General features: G+C 36.8%; 1 protein-coding gene across 3 annotated transcripts in view; it reads right to left on the bottom strand.

The window, feature by feature from the left end:
- The window catches only part of PCGF5 (polycomb group ring finger 5), a 62,125-nt gene that overhangs the window by 36,562 nt on the left and 3,514 nt on the right, over window positions 1–22,049 (bottom strand). For 2 of the 3 annotated variants that reach the window (XM_054276718.1, XM_054276715.1), the window contains exons 2-3: window positions 15,600–15,698; window positions 10,549–10,620 (exon numbers count right to left, since the gene is read on the bottom strand). The gene's annotated coding sequence lies outside the window, so the exon portion shown is untranslated. The remainder of the gene's footprint in view (window positions 1–10,548; window positions 10,621–15,599; window positions 15,699–22,049) is intronic. The other variant, XM_054276716.1, reaches the window with a different exon arrangement.

The raw sequence follows: 22,049 nt of genomic DNA on the forward strand, positions 1-22,049 counted from the left end.
GTCCAGTTGGAATTTTCCTTGCTCCACCTTGTATACTTTCTCATATATATGAGTAATTTACTAGCAGCAAGTAAACTTAACTCTTACTGCTGTTATCCAAGTCTTTGCCATAATCTTGGGATGATGTGACATATTTCTTTGCTTTTTAGGCAAAGAGTACTAACATTGTTTATCATATAAAAACAGTAGTATGCTCAGAGTGAAAACTGCCTTTGATTTGATAGGAAACAATAGGAATCAGGCTACTCTTATCCCCATCAGTTACTCATGAAAATGATCAGCAATGAGGTTTTGCATTTCTACCAATAGGGTTTTTCTTCCTCCTCACTAAGCTCTCTATAAGAAGCCATATATTAGCACATAATAGCACTTCTGGGACATATATAGCATTTCTTAATGCTTACTCTTCTTTTATAGCCTAAAGTAAAGTAGCAAAGCAGGTTGCAAAATGCCAACATCTGTATTATTAGGCCATTGACAAATACATAAACAAGAAAAATGTATTCAAGAAGTACTTCAAGTGAAAGGTAAAATTGTGTCACACAGTGTTCCAACTGTGTTGAACTAAATTCCAGGAACTTTTTAAAAGTAAGAGAAATCATAAAGTAAGTTCCTACAGACTTTATAATAATTGGCTGCTAGTAAAGAAGAGAGAATCAAACAAGTGACTCCAGCACAGGAAAGATGAGCAGATCTGTATTGTTAAACATTTCCTTAGCACCCTGAAACACTGGTCAGCCATAGCACACACTGTCTCTTGCCAGCTAGGGAACCAGAAAACAAGAAACAAGGTCATAGCAGTGGGAGAGGGAGATTGTCAGCGCAACGGAAAAAAAACCTCTGAAACAAAAATTGACTAGAAATTGTCACAAGCATGAAGAAGACAATTTAACTTCAGTCACTTATATGCAGAGGTTGAAGGGAAAAAATATCTGGTTTAGAACATATTATTAGCTAACCATTAAACATATTGAGGGAAGATCTTGTGACCAGTTTGACATACCTCCCTGGAAACAGCAAATTCAAGAACTGTGATTATAGGCTTCAGAAGTATTGCAAGTATAAAAACAACAATCTATCTCAGCAGAATCCAAACTTTTCAGCTAAAAGCAGCTGTAGATTTAAGTGTGATGGGCATATTTAAAAAAGGTATTTATTTTCCTTCTGTTTCCTTGATTATTTTGTCACTATTCTGGATTTTTATTTTGAAGAATATTTTGAATAGGCATAATTACATATCTCAGACACAAACATATTCAGAAGCTTCCCAGAGGGAGTGAGACAAACTTAGAAAATTTTACAGACCAAATGGTCTGCTCAGTTACCCCAATGTCCAATGTGTGAACTGTGATCAACTGTTGGTTTCTGGTTTGTTTGAGTTTTTTAAAGCACAGTGCAGGTATAGATGGCCATGTAGCCAAGCTGATTCTTCATGTGCAAATAACCTAATAGACATTATTTTGGCTTTAAAGGCAAAAACTCTTTGTTATAGTATAAACTTTGTATTGTGCCACAACACAAGTGGTACATTGGTTTGATTTTTTTCCCCATAGGTAATTGATTTTTGGTGAAGTGGGGTTAGCCTTTGAAGCATCAGAAACTGCTCACAGGGGGTGATACAGTTTAGGTGGTTTACAACATAAAAAACCAAGATGCTTCTGTGCCTCCATTTTTCTGTGTGCTTGGTTAGAAACCAGTGATCTGTGGTGGAGTTAGGATCTCTGGGCAACTAAAATACTGGTGGTATCCTCAACCTCTCCTGGATTTATCTCATGGCATGCTGACTTCCAAGCACTTCACTCCGCTGTGCTACATCTCCTTCACAGGGTATTGGAAACAAATATTTTGTGGTTCTTAGCATGTTCTGTAGGCTGCAAGGGAGCAGGCATTATTTCAGAGTTGCCTAATTGTGGAGACCCACAGGGCATGACCAAAGAAGTCTTTTACAGTCCTGTGCTTTATATAAATTTCTAGGAGTTTGGTATAAGCACGGAATCTAGCAGGTCTGTGTAATTGGAGCAAGTAATGGTGGTGTGCTCTGGTAACATCTTAAAGAAGATACATAATTTGAAACAATTACCTTGGTTCTTAATCAGGCGTTCTCCTTGCACCACGAACATCTTGTATCATCAGAATTACATTTTTGGTCTCCAGTCATTTACTTCACTCTACTGAAGAGTTTATTAGAGTGTCTCTGAATTAATGGAAATCCCACTTGTGCTGCCATTTCTGTTATTATATAATCTCCAATACTTCTTAACTACTTTACCTGTTGCTATCTGATTATATGCTTCTGCCAGTTCAGTTTCCTTTTACACTGCTCTCTACAATAGTATCACCTGCTTATTCTGAGGCTTCTCCAGAGAAAATCTGCTCTGCAATTAATGCTACTTCAAGTCTCCCTGCTACTCCACAATGGAAAAAAATAAACCAATCAGTGATACTCAGAGCTACATTATCAGAAAAATTCCAGTGGTGTACTCATGCACAGAGCAGCCTGATACAGCTGTTGTCTGCATGGGCAAGACTATGTCTGCTCCACAGACTTCCAGGATCTGTAGGTCACAGAGCAAACACTTTGCCAATTTGATGTATGCCTCCTTCCAGGGGAAATGTATTTCTATAACAGTAGGAACATAGGTTTCAAGTTTGCTAATGAAGTCACAACATAGTCTATGCTTTTTCACAAGACATCCTAATGGACACTTGCTATAATTGTATTACTTTTTAAAAAATCCTTGTTTCTGTAAATAATATATATTTTCTTCCATTCTATACTGCATTGTACACATATATTATATAAAAATACCAATTACAGATAATATTTTTCCCCCCAAATTATCAAAGCCACTTACATCAACATATACAGCTCAGCTAAACAATAACCTCAAGTCTTCAAATAGTTTTATAGAGTTTCATCTCTCAATTTCCATGAAATTAAAAGACAAATGAAAACAATGAAAACAAACTGTAAGAAGCCTCCAGTGACTCCTACTAAAACTGTTACCAACAGATTTTGTTTCTTACAGTTGAAAACTGGCAGGAATGCAAACCAAATTGTATCACACATGTCAAACAGCTTCATAATTATGCAATCAACTTGCACTGCAAATTAAAAACAAGACTTGCTACTAGCTCTTAAGTCAAAACAAATTTAAAACGTCAATAAGCTCAGCAAAAGCAATCCTCAACAAAATCTACTCATGACTGTTATGATGGCAGAACCAGAAAACAAACAGGCTTGAAGGAAGATAGAAAAGTAGCAACCAAATTGCCTCATCTTTTACAAGACAAATTAAGGATATTCACAGTGTCTTAGGGAGCTAACTACTCTATTTCAATCAATTTTCAACAGGAGTTCTCTTTGCAGCTCTCTCAAGAATAAAACCTTTAAATTAGTAACACAATGTTTGGTGGACTCCATTTCATTTGAACTGCATGGGACTCATTCATGGGAACTGCCACTTTGTCAGCCCATTGAAACAGTCAGCTTTGCCTGAGAAAACTTAACACAGACACCTGTGCATTCAAATTGTAAAACAGAGAATACTTCTTCTGGATAAACTAAGAGAAAATAGGGGGCAGACCAAGATACCAAGCCTCACATCCCCCTATGATCTTTTTTGACATCAATTTAACATATATATGTATATAGAGAGTCAAGATCTGTGCAGCAACATGTGCTCCTGTCCATCTAATCATATGACTAAAGTCACTGTGGAATTTGGCCTACTAAGTTAGATAAAAAACCTTCCATAAGTAAAAGCAAAAATAAAAGCTCTTTAGGTATTTTAGATGTTTTTAACAGTTCACATTAACAAATGAAAATCACTGCATGTAATATTTCACAGAAAGCATCATCTTGAAATTCTAATGATTTTTATCCACTATACTAATGGTAACAATTAAGCAAAACTGATACATTTAGTTGATTCTTCATGTGAATAATGTGCTAGTTTTGAGGAGAGACAAATTCAGGATTCTAGCCAGAACCTGTTCTCAAGTGAGCAATCAACCCATAACTTGGCATCATCTGCCAGTTCTGCGGTGACATTAGCTTAGGAAGTTGACTGCTGGTTTGCCCAGCCTTAGTTCCATGACTGCATGCAACCAAAGAAGTTTGTATAAATGGTGTCAGCATATGACATTATCATAATGGAGTTTTCTAAAGAAAAGATGTATAAAACAATTCTCGAGTATGCAAAATAAGCTTGATATTGTTTTTGTAATTATAGAATCCTGGCCTTCAGACTCTGCCTGCATGTAAGCAGCATATTCTTGGTTTATGTGCATTTAACTGAATGAAAAAAAATCAACGAGAAACTGAGAGACCACGTTTACCATCCCTGCATCTTGAACTTCCTCTTGTAGTACTTGGAAGTGTGGATTTAGTGCAGTGCTAATGAGATCATGTGGCCTTTAGCTGACTAGGCTGTGGCAGTTTGGACTCCCTGTTTTTAGGGTTCTCGACAGAGCAGGGCTGAGCCTTTCTCGGAATACAATGAATATATATGATCCTACTTTTACAAAATTGTACTGCCTGCTGAAGCTCATTCTCACATTTTTAACTTGTCCAGTCTCATCAACTAGACATGATTGTGGACTACTTGGCTACAAAATTCTGAAGGAAAAAAACATTGGTGAGAAATGTAGCTAGTACTTCAGGAAATTACATGCTTTTGAGTCTAAAATGCATACCAGCACAGGCAAAGCCCTTCTAGAAATCAAGATGCTTGAATACAACAAAATAATACCTGGTTTGGCCCTTAAATATATAATAGCACTTAATGAAAACATCTGACAAATGTACAAATTGGATCATTGTATTAAGAATCCTGTTCTGTATACAGAGAAACAGATCTTAATTTCCTCCTCACAAAGAATCACAGTCTTACTAAAATCACTAAATTGCCCTGCAGGGATATCTATACTTACATGGCAGGTTAACTATATTTATGTTACATCTTTGGGCCTGGATTGTATAAACATTACTATCTTGCTTCACTACGCATGCCCAGAGTCCATGCAAGCCTACAGTGCTTATTAAAATTGTTACTATCAGTTTTCATCAAGCTTTAATCTGGAAATTCATGCAGGAATGTACAGATATATGTAACAGTCACCTCCTTATATAGTTAAAAGGTGTGTAAGTCAGTAGAGAGAATGCATCATTCTTTACTTTTGTTTCATACCTCACTGCTATTTCTAAGCTGTGTTGCAAGAGTTCCAAATTCTATAGTGACAGTCAAACACTAAGAGATTCTATGAGATGAGATTTATCACAGATATAACAGCTCATCTTCAGATTTCCAGCTGACTTTTCACTGTATCAACACACTTGAAAAAGCACAAACATACCCCAAACATTTTTACTTGCAAAATTTTTCACATTTTGTAATGAACTGAGCTCCCATAAATGTTAAATACATTTCAAGAATGGCTTTCCAAAGCAAATGACAAACTATGCTAAAGATATCCAATTTCTGACCTTTCTACATTACTACAATCTGTGTGCATTTTACTGAGTTTTTTTAGATGTGACTATTTTCTTCAGTGTTGTAATAACTTTAGGTTCTAGAGGCATGAAGCTAGAAGGTTTTACCTATCAATTTATATGGCAAATCTCACTCCATTCCATAATCTAATATCCTTGGGAAGCTTTTAAGAGTAAAAGGCATAATACTCTTAAAATTATTTCCCTTTATCACAAATGCATAGATGGGAATATGAAATTTTGACAAGGAATTTGGCTTATGCGAACTTGTTGATACATGTAACACACAGTCTGCTCCTATCATCATCATGCTGTCTATTTAATAATTCACAGTTAAATACAAGACCTCAGTTGCCTCAGCTCAGTAGGAATAAAATTAAGGAGATTTACATTTTTCCTGCTGAGAAATATGGAATTCTGTCTAATGTTTTATCCTGTGTCTTTTAAACTTGTCAGAAACACTGGTGCCAACATAACACTCTATCAGTCAGGAACTAAAATATGTATTTGGGGGCTGTGTCTTCCATTATGCATCAACTTACCCAATTCCTGACAGAAACCAGTTACAAAATATGTCTAAAACAGATAATTCCAATAATAAAATAGCAATTCACAGTTTTACCTGATATATTTAAAATCTATTGTACAATTTTCTTCATTGCATCTGTTTTTCTTAAAAACAGATGCAATGTGTTCCAGTGAAGCAATACCTTTACCCCTCCTTTTTCTTTATATGTCAGTTAATAGTACAAAAAACTCAAGAACAGTTGAAAACTTAAGATGAGGTACTGAAACTGGTTTCTTATAATCCTATTTTATGTTAATGTCCCTCAGTCAATAAGGAAATGCAAATTAATTTCAGTAGAGACTCAAAAATACTCCTGAAAAGTAATGCTTTTAGTGCAATTAATGTGGTGTTAACAAAACCACCTAACAAAGATAGCCATAACAAAGAGAAATGGAAAGTGTACTGGTTTGTTAAAGATATATTGCATCCAGTCACTTTTATAAAGAAGGAAAAAGTAACTCCATAGTTTGTCTGGATTTTAGGAACACCTGGCCAAATCTTTACATACAATTTTTACTCAATAAAAAAGACAATTTTACTATGTTTGTTAGAGCAAACATCCTTGCTATGAACATGACCTCTCAATAGTTTTATTTTCCAAATCACTGTCACTGATGTACACAGGAGCCAATTTAAAAGGCACTTTGTGGCCAAAGAACAATAAAATGGTTACTGTGGGAAATAGTAAAAGTAAGTGGAGCCTCCATCACTGAAAACTTTCAAAACCAAACTGGATAAGGTCATGAGCAATCTCATCTGTTGATCCCACTTGCAGTAGGGGATATGGAATAGATTCCAACCTCAGTGATCCAGGGATGCTGTGAGATACCAACCAGAATTACTCAACAGGTCAGGAATATTTCACTTCATGCAGTTTTAGGCTACCTGCAAACAGCAAGTGTATAAGGTGCTGGTCACCCCAGCTGGGTCTGAGCAGAATCAGAGGTGAATGCCATGGTGAGTGCTGGGCTCTGCTCTCACACCACGACTTTGGTCTCTCCTGAGACCAGTGGCTACCTGGGACACACCCAAGCCTGCACTGCCTCTGCCACCTCCTTGTCTGCATTACCCATTGGCATCCACTGTGCTGAGCACCATAATGTCAGCTAAACAAACCCACTGGGTTCTCCTAAAGATCAGTACAGATTGGTATCAGATTGCACTGCAGCTTTGTGTCCATTCCCATTTGCTCCATGACATGTCTAAAAAATTCAATTATGGAAAAGTTACTAATTTAAGGACAAAACTACCATTATAGTAAGCTTCCTGGAATAGTGCATAACAGCAAAATACACAGTCCTGTTAAACTGGGTTAATGGCTGCTCTGCCTGACCCAATTTCCCCCTTTTTTCCCTTCATTCAAGTTTTTTCTATTTCTCATGTCCCTTCTGCACCCCCCTGCTTCTGTGGGTTGCTCCATTTCTTAGAGGCACTAAATTTTAACTCAAAATCTGATGAACAAATGTAGCTTCCCGAGAAATAATTGTGTTTTCAAAATAGTATAGCTTTGGGGTAGACATGTTATTCCATATTATTTATGCAACAGGAGTCTGAATTCTTCTCAAAGAGGAAAACTCAATAATCTCAAATTCCAGAAGATGTCCTTTCACAGTACAGAATTCTACTCAATCAACTAAGTTTTATATTCAGGTCACTACCTGACTTTAGAACACCTACAACCCAACTGTCCTAGAGGAGATTGCCATTCCAGAAGTGGATAATTCAGGCTGGAAATGGGCTCTCTGTTGGGCATGGTTCAGGATGAGAATGAGGGTAGCCAAATTTAGGGTCCAGGCTATGTATTATCACAATCCAGCTCTAGGGAAATGTGGGCACAACTCCATGGACTCAAGCTTTAATTAGGTCTGTTTTCTGCTTTTCTGAAAGCACCAAGGAAATCATACACCTTGGGAATTCTGGGGCAACTAGCACTGCCCAGTAAAAGAGCTCTGTTGAGCAAAACAGCCACAGAGGTGTGTGTGCCTTTTGGTCTTCTGTGCACAAAGGAACAGCCTGTGTACTTTGGGGCAGAGAGGGCCAAGGGAAGACAGAGGAGGGAAAATTGCTGCCTCTACAAGAAAATAAATCAGAAGAAAATCTAAAGGTTGACTGCAGTATTTAGTAAAGGAGTAAAACAAAAGCTGTTAAAAAGAAAATAATTTGTTTTTTGAAAGGGAAAAGCAGATCCACTCTTTGAACTAGCTAACCCCATTAATAACAGAAGTGAGCAGATATATCAGCATAATCTAGTCACACAAGCTCCAGGGCAAGCTGGGTCCCATTTACTGAAACACCTGACAGTATTTTATTGGTATTTAACAAAACTGGTTAGATTACATTTAGGGCAAATATATCCAAATATATCCATTTAGCTAATACCTTCAGCTGCAGTGGAAATATACCCTTTTGAGAGTCCATCTGCTCTAAAAAGTCTACAATATAAACTGTGTTAAGAAAAGGATGCATTACTGAGCCTGTTTTACATAAAGACTAAAATATTTCTAGCTGTTTCCTAATAATTTTTGATGTCAGCAACACAGGAAGACATGACTGCCTAGGAATTAAACCTCCAACTCTCAAATTCCAATACAATGTGTTAATCACAACATTAGTCTTCATCTGAATGTTAATTTGACATGCATTTAAACCAGACAGCTAATCTCTGAGGTGAGATATTTTATTTTAAAAAAATAACCATACTGAACATATAGCCTACATTTTGGCTCATACTGCTCTTGATACCAGCTCCTGAAAATAGTCAAGATATTGGCTGATAGTTTTAGAACAGGATTGGTAAAAAATTAAGTCTCAAATTTTCAGCATATGGAGGCAAGTAAAACATTTTGCAAGATGCAATATTTGAAGATAAAAAGTTGGATTCTTCAGAACTTCATGCCTTTATATAGTGTGTGTCTGTGTATTTATAGATACAAAATTTTAAATGCTTGCAACTGAAACAGAACTTTTTGTTTTAATTGCATTTTTGAATTTGGTTTTAAGCAAGAGCAAATGATTACTTAAGATGGTTAAGATTCAGACCCATCAACTCATCTTTTTCATATTAAGAAACATCTCATGAACATGAATATTGCTGTTTACACAGCCTAATCCCACACAATATCATCATGACTTCCTGAAACAAGTTATTTTTATGTCTCTATGATTTATTTAAATGTACTTTTACCTCTGCTGTGATGAAGAGATTGATTGTTAATACACATCTAGAGCTGATATAGTGTTTTACAGCTATACATGACTTACTAAAAAGGAAATAAATATGCACAGTTATGCTCATTTACAAAGCAGCAGTTAATATTAATAATCACTGAAAGAGAAATACTGTTTTATGTTTGTAATTAACTGAAAGTATTTTTGGTTGGAAATAGAAGAATTTCTGTTACTTTTACAGATTCACTGTTACAGACTCCTTACTGTTACAGATTCACTCTACAGTGAGGTTTAAATATAATATGTCCATCATTGCACTGTTTACAGTGTGGTTAGAAATCTGCTTGTAAACTATTCACATTCCACAAGCACACAAATACCACAGTCTCCCAATAACCAGGGCTGAAGCTGCCATTCTTATGTGAGAAAATTCCAGTGCATTATCTAACACAAGTGTGCTGGAAGCCCGTGGACTATTCAGAATCAAAGTGGTCCTCTGGTCCACTGCTCTGCTGCCCTTCTCGGTCCTAAAACCAAAGTGATGCCATTATAGTCCCAAGGGTGTTTAGTTATGTTTGCTTAGGTTGTGATCACTGCACAAGCAGGAATTGCTCATTTGAGACTGCCAAATTTGTGTTCTTTTTCTAGTCCCTTCCTCAGACCTCCCAAACCCCGATGGTTAGACACTAAGTATCTTCCATTCTGTCTAAAGTACTTCCAATACTTCATAAGCTCTCAAGCAAACTCTCTACTTCACAATGGAGTCAGGGACTCACTTCACTAGCAAGTGAGCAGAAGTCAAGAAAGAATAAAGTTTTCACACAATATTCAAACATTATTATGTAAAGAAAACTACTCACATGAGGAACACTAGGCTGCTTACATCCCTATGGACTCTGTGTCAACAAAAATAACAGTACCTTTTTTTCTCTCTATTCCCAAAACAGCACTCAGAGTAAACCTGCAAAACTCGGTAGATTCCAGCAAAAAAAATTCAGTTCCACCAGACTAATGCCAAATATGATCTTTCATATCTCATTTCTCTAAAAAGGGAATGCATTGTGTTAGACAGGAGTTGGCACAAACATAAGATATTTAGTCAAAACATCCAAAAGGCTCCTGCATGAGAAAATTGATACTCTAGTAGAGAAAGTTGAGGATTATTTAATGCACACAACTGTATAAGTAGTCTGTTTTCTGCAGTGAGAGGAATGGAACAGAGTACCTACTGACCTAAATACAAATTTTTGTCCAAGACAAACATAAACTCTTATTTTTCAACTCTCGAGCAACTTCAATGGGACACACAAATACGTACCTTGAATATCTTTTATGTGCAGATTTTCTTCTCAGTCTGAGTTAGAAATATTCATCTCCTGCACCATATGACCTATGAAATGTGTTCAAAAGCACTAAGGTTATCTATAAAATACTGTGTTTCTCCTTCCTCAAAAATGTTTTGTTATTCAGACGTTCTCTATGGCTTTTTATAGCTTAAGTCTCAAATGCATCCTAAGTCCTCCTGCTAAATAACTGTACTGGGCCTGGCTAGGACAGAATTAACTTTCTTTCCAGCAGCTCCTATGGTCTTTTAGTTACCTGCCCAAAACAGAGCTGACAGCACACCAAGGTTCTGCCTATTCCTGAGCAGTGCTTGGCCAACACTCAGGCCTTCTCTCTTCCTCACTCCTGCCACAGTGAAGGTGCAATACATTGGTAGAGGATACAACCAGATGATCTGAACTGAGCAAGGAGATATTTCATGCCATGTAACACCACATTCAGTCATGACAAGGAATAACAGGGGCCTTAGGTTAGCTGTCGTTTCCTTGGAACTGAATGTTCATCAGTCCTCTTGCAGAATGTGGACAGTAACTTTTTGCCCCACTTGCTTCCTTTCCTTCCTCTCATCTCTCATCTATCCTTCACTTCATAAACTTTAAAACTTTTTTTTTACCTCAACCCCCAAATTTTATTAGTTTTTCTCTTCCCTCATCTCACAGGGGCTTGGGGTGAGTGAGTGAGCAATTTGTGGTGCTTAGCTGCCCACTGAGCTTAATCCACAAAAACAACATAATAAACAAAAGGAATGATTTCCCACCTTTCTGTTGTGCTGCCCAGTGATGTATGAGTAGGAACTGGGTGTTTATGCACACTTGTGACTAAGCCTGTATTTGTCTTACAAGCAGATATGGGCTGTCCCATTTCTCCACGGCCAGATGCAGATGGGCATGGTATGACATGACCAACATCTCTGAGGGATGCAAAGAATGCAGGAGTGGGCTGGGTGCCAGATGAAGTCCTTACCTAGGCAGCATCCAGCTTGGTTTCTAGTTTGCCTATAGGTCAATTAGCATAATGAGAATAATTTTGTGTAACGCTATACACTAATTATGAGTTATCAACATAAATGCTGTCAACAGACTTGCCCCAAACTAAACACAAAAATTCTACCAAAACATACCATGAACTGCACATGTTTCTCACCCAGGGAAGAGGATGTGTGAAAAGATTGTGACAGATGTTAGGGACATTCTTTACATTGCAGGAAGATGTTTCATGTCTATGGTAATAAATGCTTTACAAGAAGCCATAGAGATTTATGGCATAATCTCAGACAGATATTGATATCAAGTTATTAAATATTTTTAAGACTGAGAATATACTAGATACAAATGATAGTATTTTTGGGTGTCATCCCACTAAATACTTGTTGCTTTTACTGCAATTCATAGAAAGGTACCATTTGTATTACCGAATATTCTTAATGTCCTCTCACTGAGCGCTAAAATGCTGTAATACATCAAAAATAAAAACCACTTTGCATTAAATTTTCATACAAAAATTTTATGGGTAAAATAGAAATCCAATGTAGAGTCTAAGTTAGAAGTCATTGCAAGCAATTTTCCCTACTGACTTTAAGGGGATTTGAACCTGTGGCTTTTGACTCTTAAAATAAACACTGCCTTACTGTCACGTATGAAAAATATTGTGAATAGTGAAGAACTAGTTTAATCTACTTCTTGGAGCACACAGAGAATCTCCTAAAGGGGCTTAAAGATCACCGCACATCTGAAGTAAAGCTCTGTCTTGCATACCACTGAAATATTGTAAAAAGATGGCTTAAAGAATGTGATTAGTAATAGGGATATTTATTGATCATAACAAAATATTTATTTTGTGTCAGTGGTCTGAAAAAAATTGCCACAATGAAGAGCAGGAGCCTTAAAGATAGGAATCCTGACTTCTTATGGCTCCTAAGCATGTGCTAGTTTTATTTACACAATATACACCCCTGTGCTACTTTAGGGAAGCTGGGCATACAATTCCACACAATATTTATTTCCTCTAACCTTATTTTAAAAATAAATATGAGCCATTCAATCGAGTCTGATTTTCTTCTTTCTGAAAGGATTCTGGAATGCTGATCTTGGACCATTCTGCACCTTAGCTGGTTTGTTTTTATTAATGGTTAAAACAACACATCTTTTCTAGGTTTATTTTTAAATAACATAAAAATATAAATGGAGAAGGGTTTAATACAGAACAAACAAGGAACAGTATTTTACAGAAAACTTCATGGCTAAGCAGATGTCTAACCTACCTTGAGACCAACATGTTATGCAAATACAGTACACAGCTCTCCCTTGTATCCCAGGGCTATGTTTTGCAGAGCAGCTGTTGGTTTACTTTCCACATACTTTTTGAATACTACTCATCAAAAAAGAACATAAAAGACCATTTAAAACTTAAGTAGTCAGGCATTTTACAAGGGACCCTATCATGCCTCTATAAAGTGCTGACAAACCACACTAGATGTGTTGTGCTTTGAAAATGTCTCACCTGATTAATGTCACCCTGCTGTCTTTTTGTTACAGGTGTCTCTGTTCTGCTTTTTCTGAAATAGCAATCTGAATTCTGGAGAATTTCAGGTAATTGTGCAAAGAACTCTCTGCCAGTATTGTGTGCAATTAAACTTCCAAAAGTTACAGCAAAGACTGCAGAACCTTTACTGTAATATGTATCAAGTAAAAAAGGCCAATCATCTAATCTGAGTTGCACTAAAAATATTTTCTCCTGATGTTCAACAGATTATTTTGATTAAAGCATGCTTCATAATTTCCTATTGTAAAGAGTGATCTACAAAAATCATGTCTAGTTTCAAATGTTAAAAAAAATTTAAAATACTCGATAGTATTTTATTTAGTATTTATTTATATAGTAGTTTTTATTACCTCATTTGCTAATATACAGTAATTTCTTTTAATCCGCTAGACTGAATAATCTGGTTTTGAATACTACTTACTTTATCTCAAATGTTTCCATTTAGTTCATGAAAGATAATATCAAGAGATGGCTTGATTACTGTCTGCAAGTGCCACCTTAGCTTTACTTTCACTAAGCTGTGCCCCCAGTCATCCATGATAAAGCATGTGTGCCAAGAACTCTATCTTTCTTTTAGGTTTTCTCTATAGAACTTCCAAGATTTCTGCATTCTTCTTGATGTACAATTGCCAGAATCAAGTTCAGAATGAGTGATGATCACAGCATTAAAAACCACTGAATCAATTTAATTCAACAACTGTTTGATATTCCCCTTACCCATTCATCTAAGACTACCTTCATTCTTTTGTGTCCCCTTGACACAGGCAGCTGATTATACCATGACCCTTCAAAACTCCTTAAGAAGTCTGTGCTTTGTGAGGGAAGAATAAGGCACTCTGTAAACAGAACCTACAAATAGTTTCTACATAGTGATTTCTCTTTTGCTATCTTTCTATTCTTCTATTTTATTATCTTAAATCTTAGCTCTGGAATATGCACATGGAAGTGTATCAGACTTCTAATTGAACTCATCTGATGTCAGGGAGCTTAATTACATTTATATGGAATATATCAATTTTAGAATTACTCCCTTGTGATATTTTCTGCTGTTTCCCTCATGAACAATTGAACACTGCAGACTTATTTCTGCAGTTTTAAGTGTGGAAGGATATGAAAGCTTAGCCTTCCCCATTTTCATTGTTTTGCTTCCACCTCCTTTATGATGCTTTTTTGATTCATAATTAAGCTGACTCTAACATTTGAATGAAATGTCTGTTGTAGAGAAATCATTATTATATTATTGTAAGAAAAGTGTCACATTATGTTTTCATTTCATTTTTACCGAAGCACTGCTCATTACTCAAGGGTCTGTGTCATCTTCTTAAACTAATTTTTTCATGAGTTTCTCCTCTCCCTGCTCCCTGTTCTTTTTTCTGGCTGCACTGAACACCGAACTAACAAACTTCTGGTAGTAGCACCTTTACACCAGCTGAAGTTGAAACTCACTTAGAAACTCACTTACAAACAGTGAGATCATGGCTTGAATTGCAGTGCAGTGGACACCGAACAGGTGTTTTTATGAAAGTACACCTAGGACATAGGCCTGGAAAACATACACAGACACCTTCCAGTCTTCTGTCTTGCAATTTCAAAGATTTTGAAATTGTACCAGAAAGTTCATCTACATAAGATTAAAAATAATTAAGCCATTTCTCTGGGATTAGGTGACTGATTGCACTCAGTAAACTTTTAGTCTAATGAGTCTTTACACAGCACAATTCTGGAAGTAATTAAAAGTAAAAAAATTATGTCATTTTAGTGAAGGTGAAAAAAAGAGCAATTAAGGTTTTCTAAATTTAAATAAAATGTATTGTGTTTTAACCATCTGATTTTAAATGAAAGACCCTTTTTCTTGCTTTGTGCAAATTCACAGATTAAAATTTAGCACTTCTGCAATAAGTATAACAGATTAAAATTGTGGGCCCTTAAATTAGCAGGAATGCTTGCTAGTCCCTTCAGTGAAAACAGAGGCAGAAATAGACCAAGGTATTTTCTAGGTGAATAATGATACAGCTTTCTTTAAATGTGTGCAATATTTCAACATTTTCAGTGTTAAAAAATGAATTGTCTTTTGTTTTATATTGTGGAGACCGAAGAATGCATCTCAAGTAGTATTTAAAAATGGTTTTCATTTCTACATCTTAAGGAAGAAAAAAATCATACTCAAAACATTTTCAATAGTGGCAAAAAATCTAGCACTAGGAAGTTGACCTGACTTTTTGGCTAGTTTCCATATAAAAAAACTTTTCTTACATATAAGATACTTCATTTGGTTAAAGGATGAAACATATCTTAGTAGATACCATGTACAACAGAGTAGGAGCTATGCTAGTCAGAACACATTTATACATAGTTTTTCTAGTAAAAAGTAATCTTTGCTAGCTCAATGAACTATTTTACATGCTATAATCTATGCTAAGCTAGGTTTGTCTTGCAGAGCAGACAGTGACCTGAATTCCAAGGAAAATATTTAGAATTTCATACCAGAACTTGAACTCTAGATTCTTCTCAACAATCCTTCTGTGATTTCTTTTCAGCATATACTGGTTTCTTCTTATTCCAAAATGTATCTTCTATTTCTTCCTTGTGTTTGTGAAACAAGAAGGAACATGCAAAGAAAAGAAAAAAAGACAATGAAAAAACACACCTCTGGACAGGAAGCCTTGCTAACTCAGAAGTGTTGCAGAGAAAAGCACAGGCACGAGACCCAAAAAACAAATGATGCAAGCATATGCTTACATAGACAGCAACTCCAGCCCTCACTCCCCCTTTCCCCCCCTCAAATGAAAGTGTTTAGCACCTATTTGCTTACAGGAATACAACTCTGAAGAAGACTCTTAATAAGCCGAGTAATGTCTGGTGCAGGTAATTGCAATGCAGCCCACTCCTGCAGGGACATCCTAACTATGAAGGTACTGCAAAGATCTGATCTACTGCCTTTCCTCTAGAGAAGGAATACAGCCTAAACATCTCCTCCTGCACCTATGCATGTTCTGAGCAAATAAAAGCACAAGTTGTAAAAGAGATTCTTTTAAAAGGTTTTTTCCTGTGTTAGTATCACTCAAAAAAGTTCTGGAGTTCCTGGTCATGTTACACTGATTAATTTTGGTACATAGGACAAGAGCAGCAACTGCACAGTCAGCAGTTGGATTTCCATGCCCTGTTTAACTTAAATGGAATCACTGCTTTCCTTGTATTTGGTGTAGGTCCAGAGACTGAGGCCTGCAGAGCTGGTGACTTCCAAGGGAACGTTGCTCACGGTACCATGATAAAATGAACAACAATGGAACATCAGTTTTTCTAGTCACTATTTAAAACCTGTTCAGCCCACAAAATACTTAGAAAAAAAGGTGGTCAGAAAGAAGTGATTATAGTTTAGCAGTTCAATTATCTTGTGAGATGCAAAGTAACACTTTATGCACCACCACTGTCCAGTATCATTAATGCCATTCAGATTGTGATCATTCAATGTTCTACCACACTTACAGCAACACCACACTGAGCTGTCAGATCTACTCTAACCTACAAGGAGTTCCTGCAAAACAAACTTCTGAGGCTTCCACTCAATACAGGCTGCTCAGCAATGTTTATGCTTTTCTTACTGGTAGGAAAGTACACTTTCCTTACCAGTACTTAAGTGTCAGTTGCAACTTTCAAGGAATGTGAGGGTTTATTGCTGTGAACAATATAAATTTCACCTACTCCAATAAGCTCAATCAATAACATCACATCCAGTGATGCATAAGAGAAGGCTCTGCATTGTCCAGGTTCAAGTATTGTGGGCTTCTTTCTATTGTCCTAAACTTACACTACTTCTTCCCTAAACTCTGCCTTTCTTCATGCAAATTCCATTCAGAACTCATTCACAGGATCACTACCATAGCTTCCTAAAAACCACTTTCTTTAATGAAGTATCTTTGATGAATCTTGTTTGTTTTAAAGACAAGAGAAGTTGCAAGATGGTTCTACTAGCAGCAAGATACGTCTGTGTTGGAAGCAGACTAGAAACCATATTCTAGTCAGGTTCTGCTCAGGGTAAAACCTAATGGTGTTACCATGGCACTGAGCCACAGCTAATACACTCTGTCTTTATATTACACCAAACATAAGCAGATATCTTCTCAGTTTCTTCAAGCTTGGGCAGCAGGAGCTTACATATGTTTAAAAATTACACAGATGCATCTCAATGCATAATTCCTTTAAGAAATAAAATAGCACCTTTGTACTTCCAAGTAGCACACCCAAGCATGTTATGGAAAAATATACCTGAATGACTAATGTCTCTCCCAGAATTCAATTTGTGCATTATATTCCTTTGTTTAAATACTCAACCTTTAGACAAAACCAATCTCTTATATATATCCATGAGGCCAAACTCAACAGAATTCCATACCTAAATGGGCCCTGCTGAGATCATTATAACTTCAGTTAAAATTACAGGCTTCAAAAGAATTCCAGAGAAAAAAATCTGCATCTTTGTACATATGTGAACTGCAGCATTGGTTTTAATATTATATTTACTACCAAAAAAAAAAATGGTATAAAAGACAGTTACACCCTTTTTTAGTATTGTACTCACAGGTGTTTGATATCACACACAGTTATACCCACTCATTCCTCCAGTATTTCGGTAGTGTTCCCCAAACAGTAATAAAAGAATATTCTCCCCAACCTATTCAACAAGACAACTCTGTAAGCCATAATTTACAGATACAGAAAAGGGAGACAGAGAAGTCTAAGTCCAAACTGTTTCGAGTACTCTTTATTTCCCTACACCTGATGTTCAAAGGTTCAACTTATCAGGACACTCAGGACTGAGTAAATAGCTCTGTTTCACACAATTTTGATTGTACTGGTGATGTCGAAACAAGGGCAAATTTGGCTGCGTGCATCTCACATCTGTTAAAAATGAAAGGCCATCTGTGAACCCCTGACCTATATTACCTACCCAGCAAAAAATAGTAATTTAGTAGCCAAGACAGGCAGATACTAGTCCTCTAAGGCAGTATTCACTTCCCTGAGCTAACTATCCTTTGTCTTCCTGCAACATTCCTCTTGTGCCCATTCTACATTTGCCTGCAGGTGATAAGGGGATGCTGGGGAGAAAGCCTTTTAAGAACAGAAGTGAGAAGCACTACAATGGATAAATTACAGTCACACCAACAACCTAAAATAAGAAATGTCCTAACATTTTGGCCCTTTAGCTATATTAGAACAGTTTAATTTTTATACCTAATCATTCGCAAAATACAGGAATTCTCCTGCTGAGTTACTATGGCTCCATGCAGTCTAAGCTGTCAGCAGTTTGACTTCTGCACCTGTCAAACAGACTTCACCTTTGTGAATAAACAGAATCAATACCAAGCCAGAAAGCACTGAAGTGAAGAGAGGTTCTTTGCTTGTTCTCACTGCTGTTCAAGGAGGAGCAAAGAACAGGGAAGTTCTACTCAATGACTTGGCTGCAGATACTGCCTTTGGAAAATGTCATGGGCAAACTCCCACTAACCTCACCTAAGAACATTTATAAACATATTTTTTACAAAGGCTTATACTTAGATCAAACACTTCTATTTTCACAAGAACAGGAAAAAATACATTTATAATACAAGGGCAATAATGAAATAAAATTTGAGGTCCTGGCTCAATGAAAAGGTTACCAAAAACATTTTTACACTCGGCAAAATGACTACTCCCTAATCTTGTTCTTGAAATTATTTAATAACTGACAAATTTATAAGCAATTTGAGGCAAGGTCTACGGTAACTTAACTAAAGTAAGCACAAGCAGTACTTCTGGTTACTTTGTCTACAGGCATATTCAGTACTGGCATAAAGTCAAGTGGATAAACTGAAGCTAGAGTCACAGCAGTTTCCATCAGCTAAAGATAATGTTTCAAACTATTTGTATTTTTATGGATTCCTCCTCTGATTCATGAAAGTCAAGACACTTCCATTGAAAACATCCAGTAAAAATTACATGGTAAGTAGCTATCATCCCTTGTAAGAAATTTCAATCAGTATATTACCTGTCAGTGTTCTTTCATATTACCCACCCACTCCAAAAGATGGAAGCTATAAATCCAAAAAGTCCAATGTTTGGCAGATGTTTGCAAATGTTCTTTATTTATCAGACACGCTTGAGAAATCTAGGTGTAAAACAGCTGGATGGGAGGAGTTGGGAGGGCTCTCCTCTGCCACGAAAGAAGTCAGATGCAGAGTTTGTACCTCATGGTCCAGAACCACAGAACACCAAACTTGCTCCAGCAGCTCTTGTCCATGTGACCCAAACACACTGACAGTGCAGCAGCCTAGCAAGCATCCCAGAAAGGAAGACGAGATTACCCTCAGTAAATATTAGAGAACTGTTTTCTTCATGCATGCTGTTCTACTTATGCTATTCTCTCAATGTTACACACGTATTAGCAAAGACTTCCAGTGTCAGAATGAAACCCCCACTTAGTCCTGATCACCAAGTCAAATGTGGAAATGAGGGTTCACAGATCTTCTGGATATCAAAAATAATAGGCTTAACTGGAGATACTGTCTTTAGTGAGTGGTGACACTCCAGCTAAGGCCTTCAGTGCTCTGGGTGGGAATGATCTGTTTTCTTTCTGCCCAGGACAGAACACTACCTCAGAATTTCAAACCATACTGATGTCCCCTTTTTTATGTGGGTGATAACCACACTTTTCATCCAATGAGCCATTTCATTGCCATAATTGAAACAAACTTACAGCAACTGTTCCAAATTTGGCCTAAAGCTATGGTTAGATGAACAGCAGAGCTGATCTAACTAACCAGCTGTACCAAAAAGAAGGGAAGCACCACTCTGGAGCTTGTTGATCCATCTCTAAGTCCATTTAATACTCTAGAGCAGCAGAAAACTTCTCCCTAGTTTCTTGGTGGTTTAGTTAAGTCTAATTTGGGGGTTTAATGACTGCCAGGGCTCAGAGAGCATAAGCCATAGCAGCAGCCCTTCCCTTGTTCTGAGCAGTGGCTGTAGATGTCTTCTAGAACTGCAGCCCTGGTTCATTGTTTGCTGCTATTGCTCAAAACCTGAAGAAGAGTTTGCATGCCCAACAGTTTGTGTGGTTTTCCCTATTGTACTAGTGGATGTACCTAAAGCTGCTACACCTGGAGAAGCAGATGTTAAAGTAAAGCTCCTCTGTTACAAGTCTCACTGGTTTCACCCAACTTCACAATAAATACACTGAAAGAGCTTCTCTGCAATTAATAGCAATTTTGAATTGGAGATTAATCCAATGTAAATTTACATTTTAAGTTTTCAGCAATAAATACATAAGAGTTACACATCAATAGTAGATTTTAAACACTAGCCTGTGTAAGGCACCAACTGTCACTGAGTACATAATTTCAAGTAAATCTATTTGCATTCTCTGATCACTATCCACACAAAAAAAACCCAAACCACTTGTAGTTTTAATAAATATATATTTGGGATGAAAGCATTAAAATTTACTTTATCTATGATATATCAAAAGAGTTAAGATGAAAAGCTGAAAAATATTGGTTTGATTAAGCAGCTCTTCAAAATCACTTTGTATGCAGGGAAATTCTACAGCCAGAATCAACCAAGAATACTTACTCAAAATATCATTTATATCATATAAAGGATCTTTTGTCTCTGCCGCTAGTACTGATGATTCTTCCAAAAAGTAAACAGCAATTTTATAAAACCATGAAAGAAAGAAACATCTTTAACTTCATTCAATACACATATTGGCTATTTAAGAGATGATCTTTCATCTGAAAGAAGAACTGTGTTTTCACTATGAAATTAATCAAGAGTCTGCTTTCTTACATATTCCATTCTTCTTCTTAAGGAAGGAAATAAATATAATTACATTTGCTTTAATCAGTGGTGACACTTCTCTACAAATCATTCAAGACTTTTGTCTCAAGATCTACTACTTTTTTTGTGGCAGAGAGAATTTCTCTCTCTGTCTGATCTGATTAGTGGTAGCCAGCACTGAAATCTATCTAGAGAATACTTAAAATGTGGATTCCCTTACTTCAGAGGTATTTTGTTTGTACACAAAGACTTTAACAGATGTAACACAATGCAAAAAGTCAGACTGAATTACAAGGGGTTCCCCAAGAGCTTGTATTTCAAAAACTAAGCTGCAACAACAGGTGAGCAAAACAAATGTGTAGGGTGGAGTTTGAAAGATGGGAATAACAAACCGGACATGAGCGATTTTACACAATTACAAACTGGGGCTCTCCCTGCTGCCATCAGATTGTACTCACAGCTTCAGCTGACAGACAGTAATTCTGTAACACTGCCATCAACTTCATGCATGTAATGAGAATCACAGCCATGGATCAGGAAAATATCACCGCTCACCATTTAGGTCTCACTGCTATTCTTGCTACATCTCCACTGGTATGTTGTATGTGGGAAGGGTTCTTTCTGATAAGAATTGCTGTGGAACATAAAGTGGTTTTCCTCCTTGTGGAAGAATCCATGCTGAAGCTGAGCAAAGGAGCCAGGAAAGGCATCCCCTGTTTGCAGGGTGGATACCTGTTCTCCAGCACTCTGCTCCATCTCCACGTGTGCCTCTCTAAAACAATGAGCACCAACTCAAGTGCCAGTGAAGACTCAGTGTGGGAAGGGAAATCTTGAACCACTACAGACTGCAGCAACTTGAAGTTCTCTGTGATGCACCAGTCACTGACACAACAGCATCTCAAGGAAGTGAAGATCCTCCCAATAACTGTTATTCTCATCTTTGACCTCTTCTGAGAAAGTAAGTTTACTTGTCTTTTCCTGGTTAGATCTTTCATGAAAATAGGAGTATTATGGCAAATCAGCAGGCTACTTTCTTAATTCCTTTCAAATCTCAAAACATACATAAACCAATGGCAAACAAAATTATTCTATTACAGGAAAAAAAATGACCAATGTACAGCA

The sequence above is a fragment of the Melozone crissalis genome, unplaced genomic scaffold, assembly GCF_028551555.1.
Source record: "Melozone crissalis strain CALT ecotype California unplaced genomic scaffold, PUWL_Pcris_2 ptg000019l_1, whole genome shotgun sequence".
In the NCBI taxonomy this organism is placed as follows: domain Eukaryota; kingdom Metazoa; phylum Chordata; class Aves; order Passeriformes; family Passerellidae; genus Melozone; species Melozone crissalis.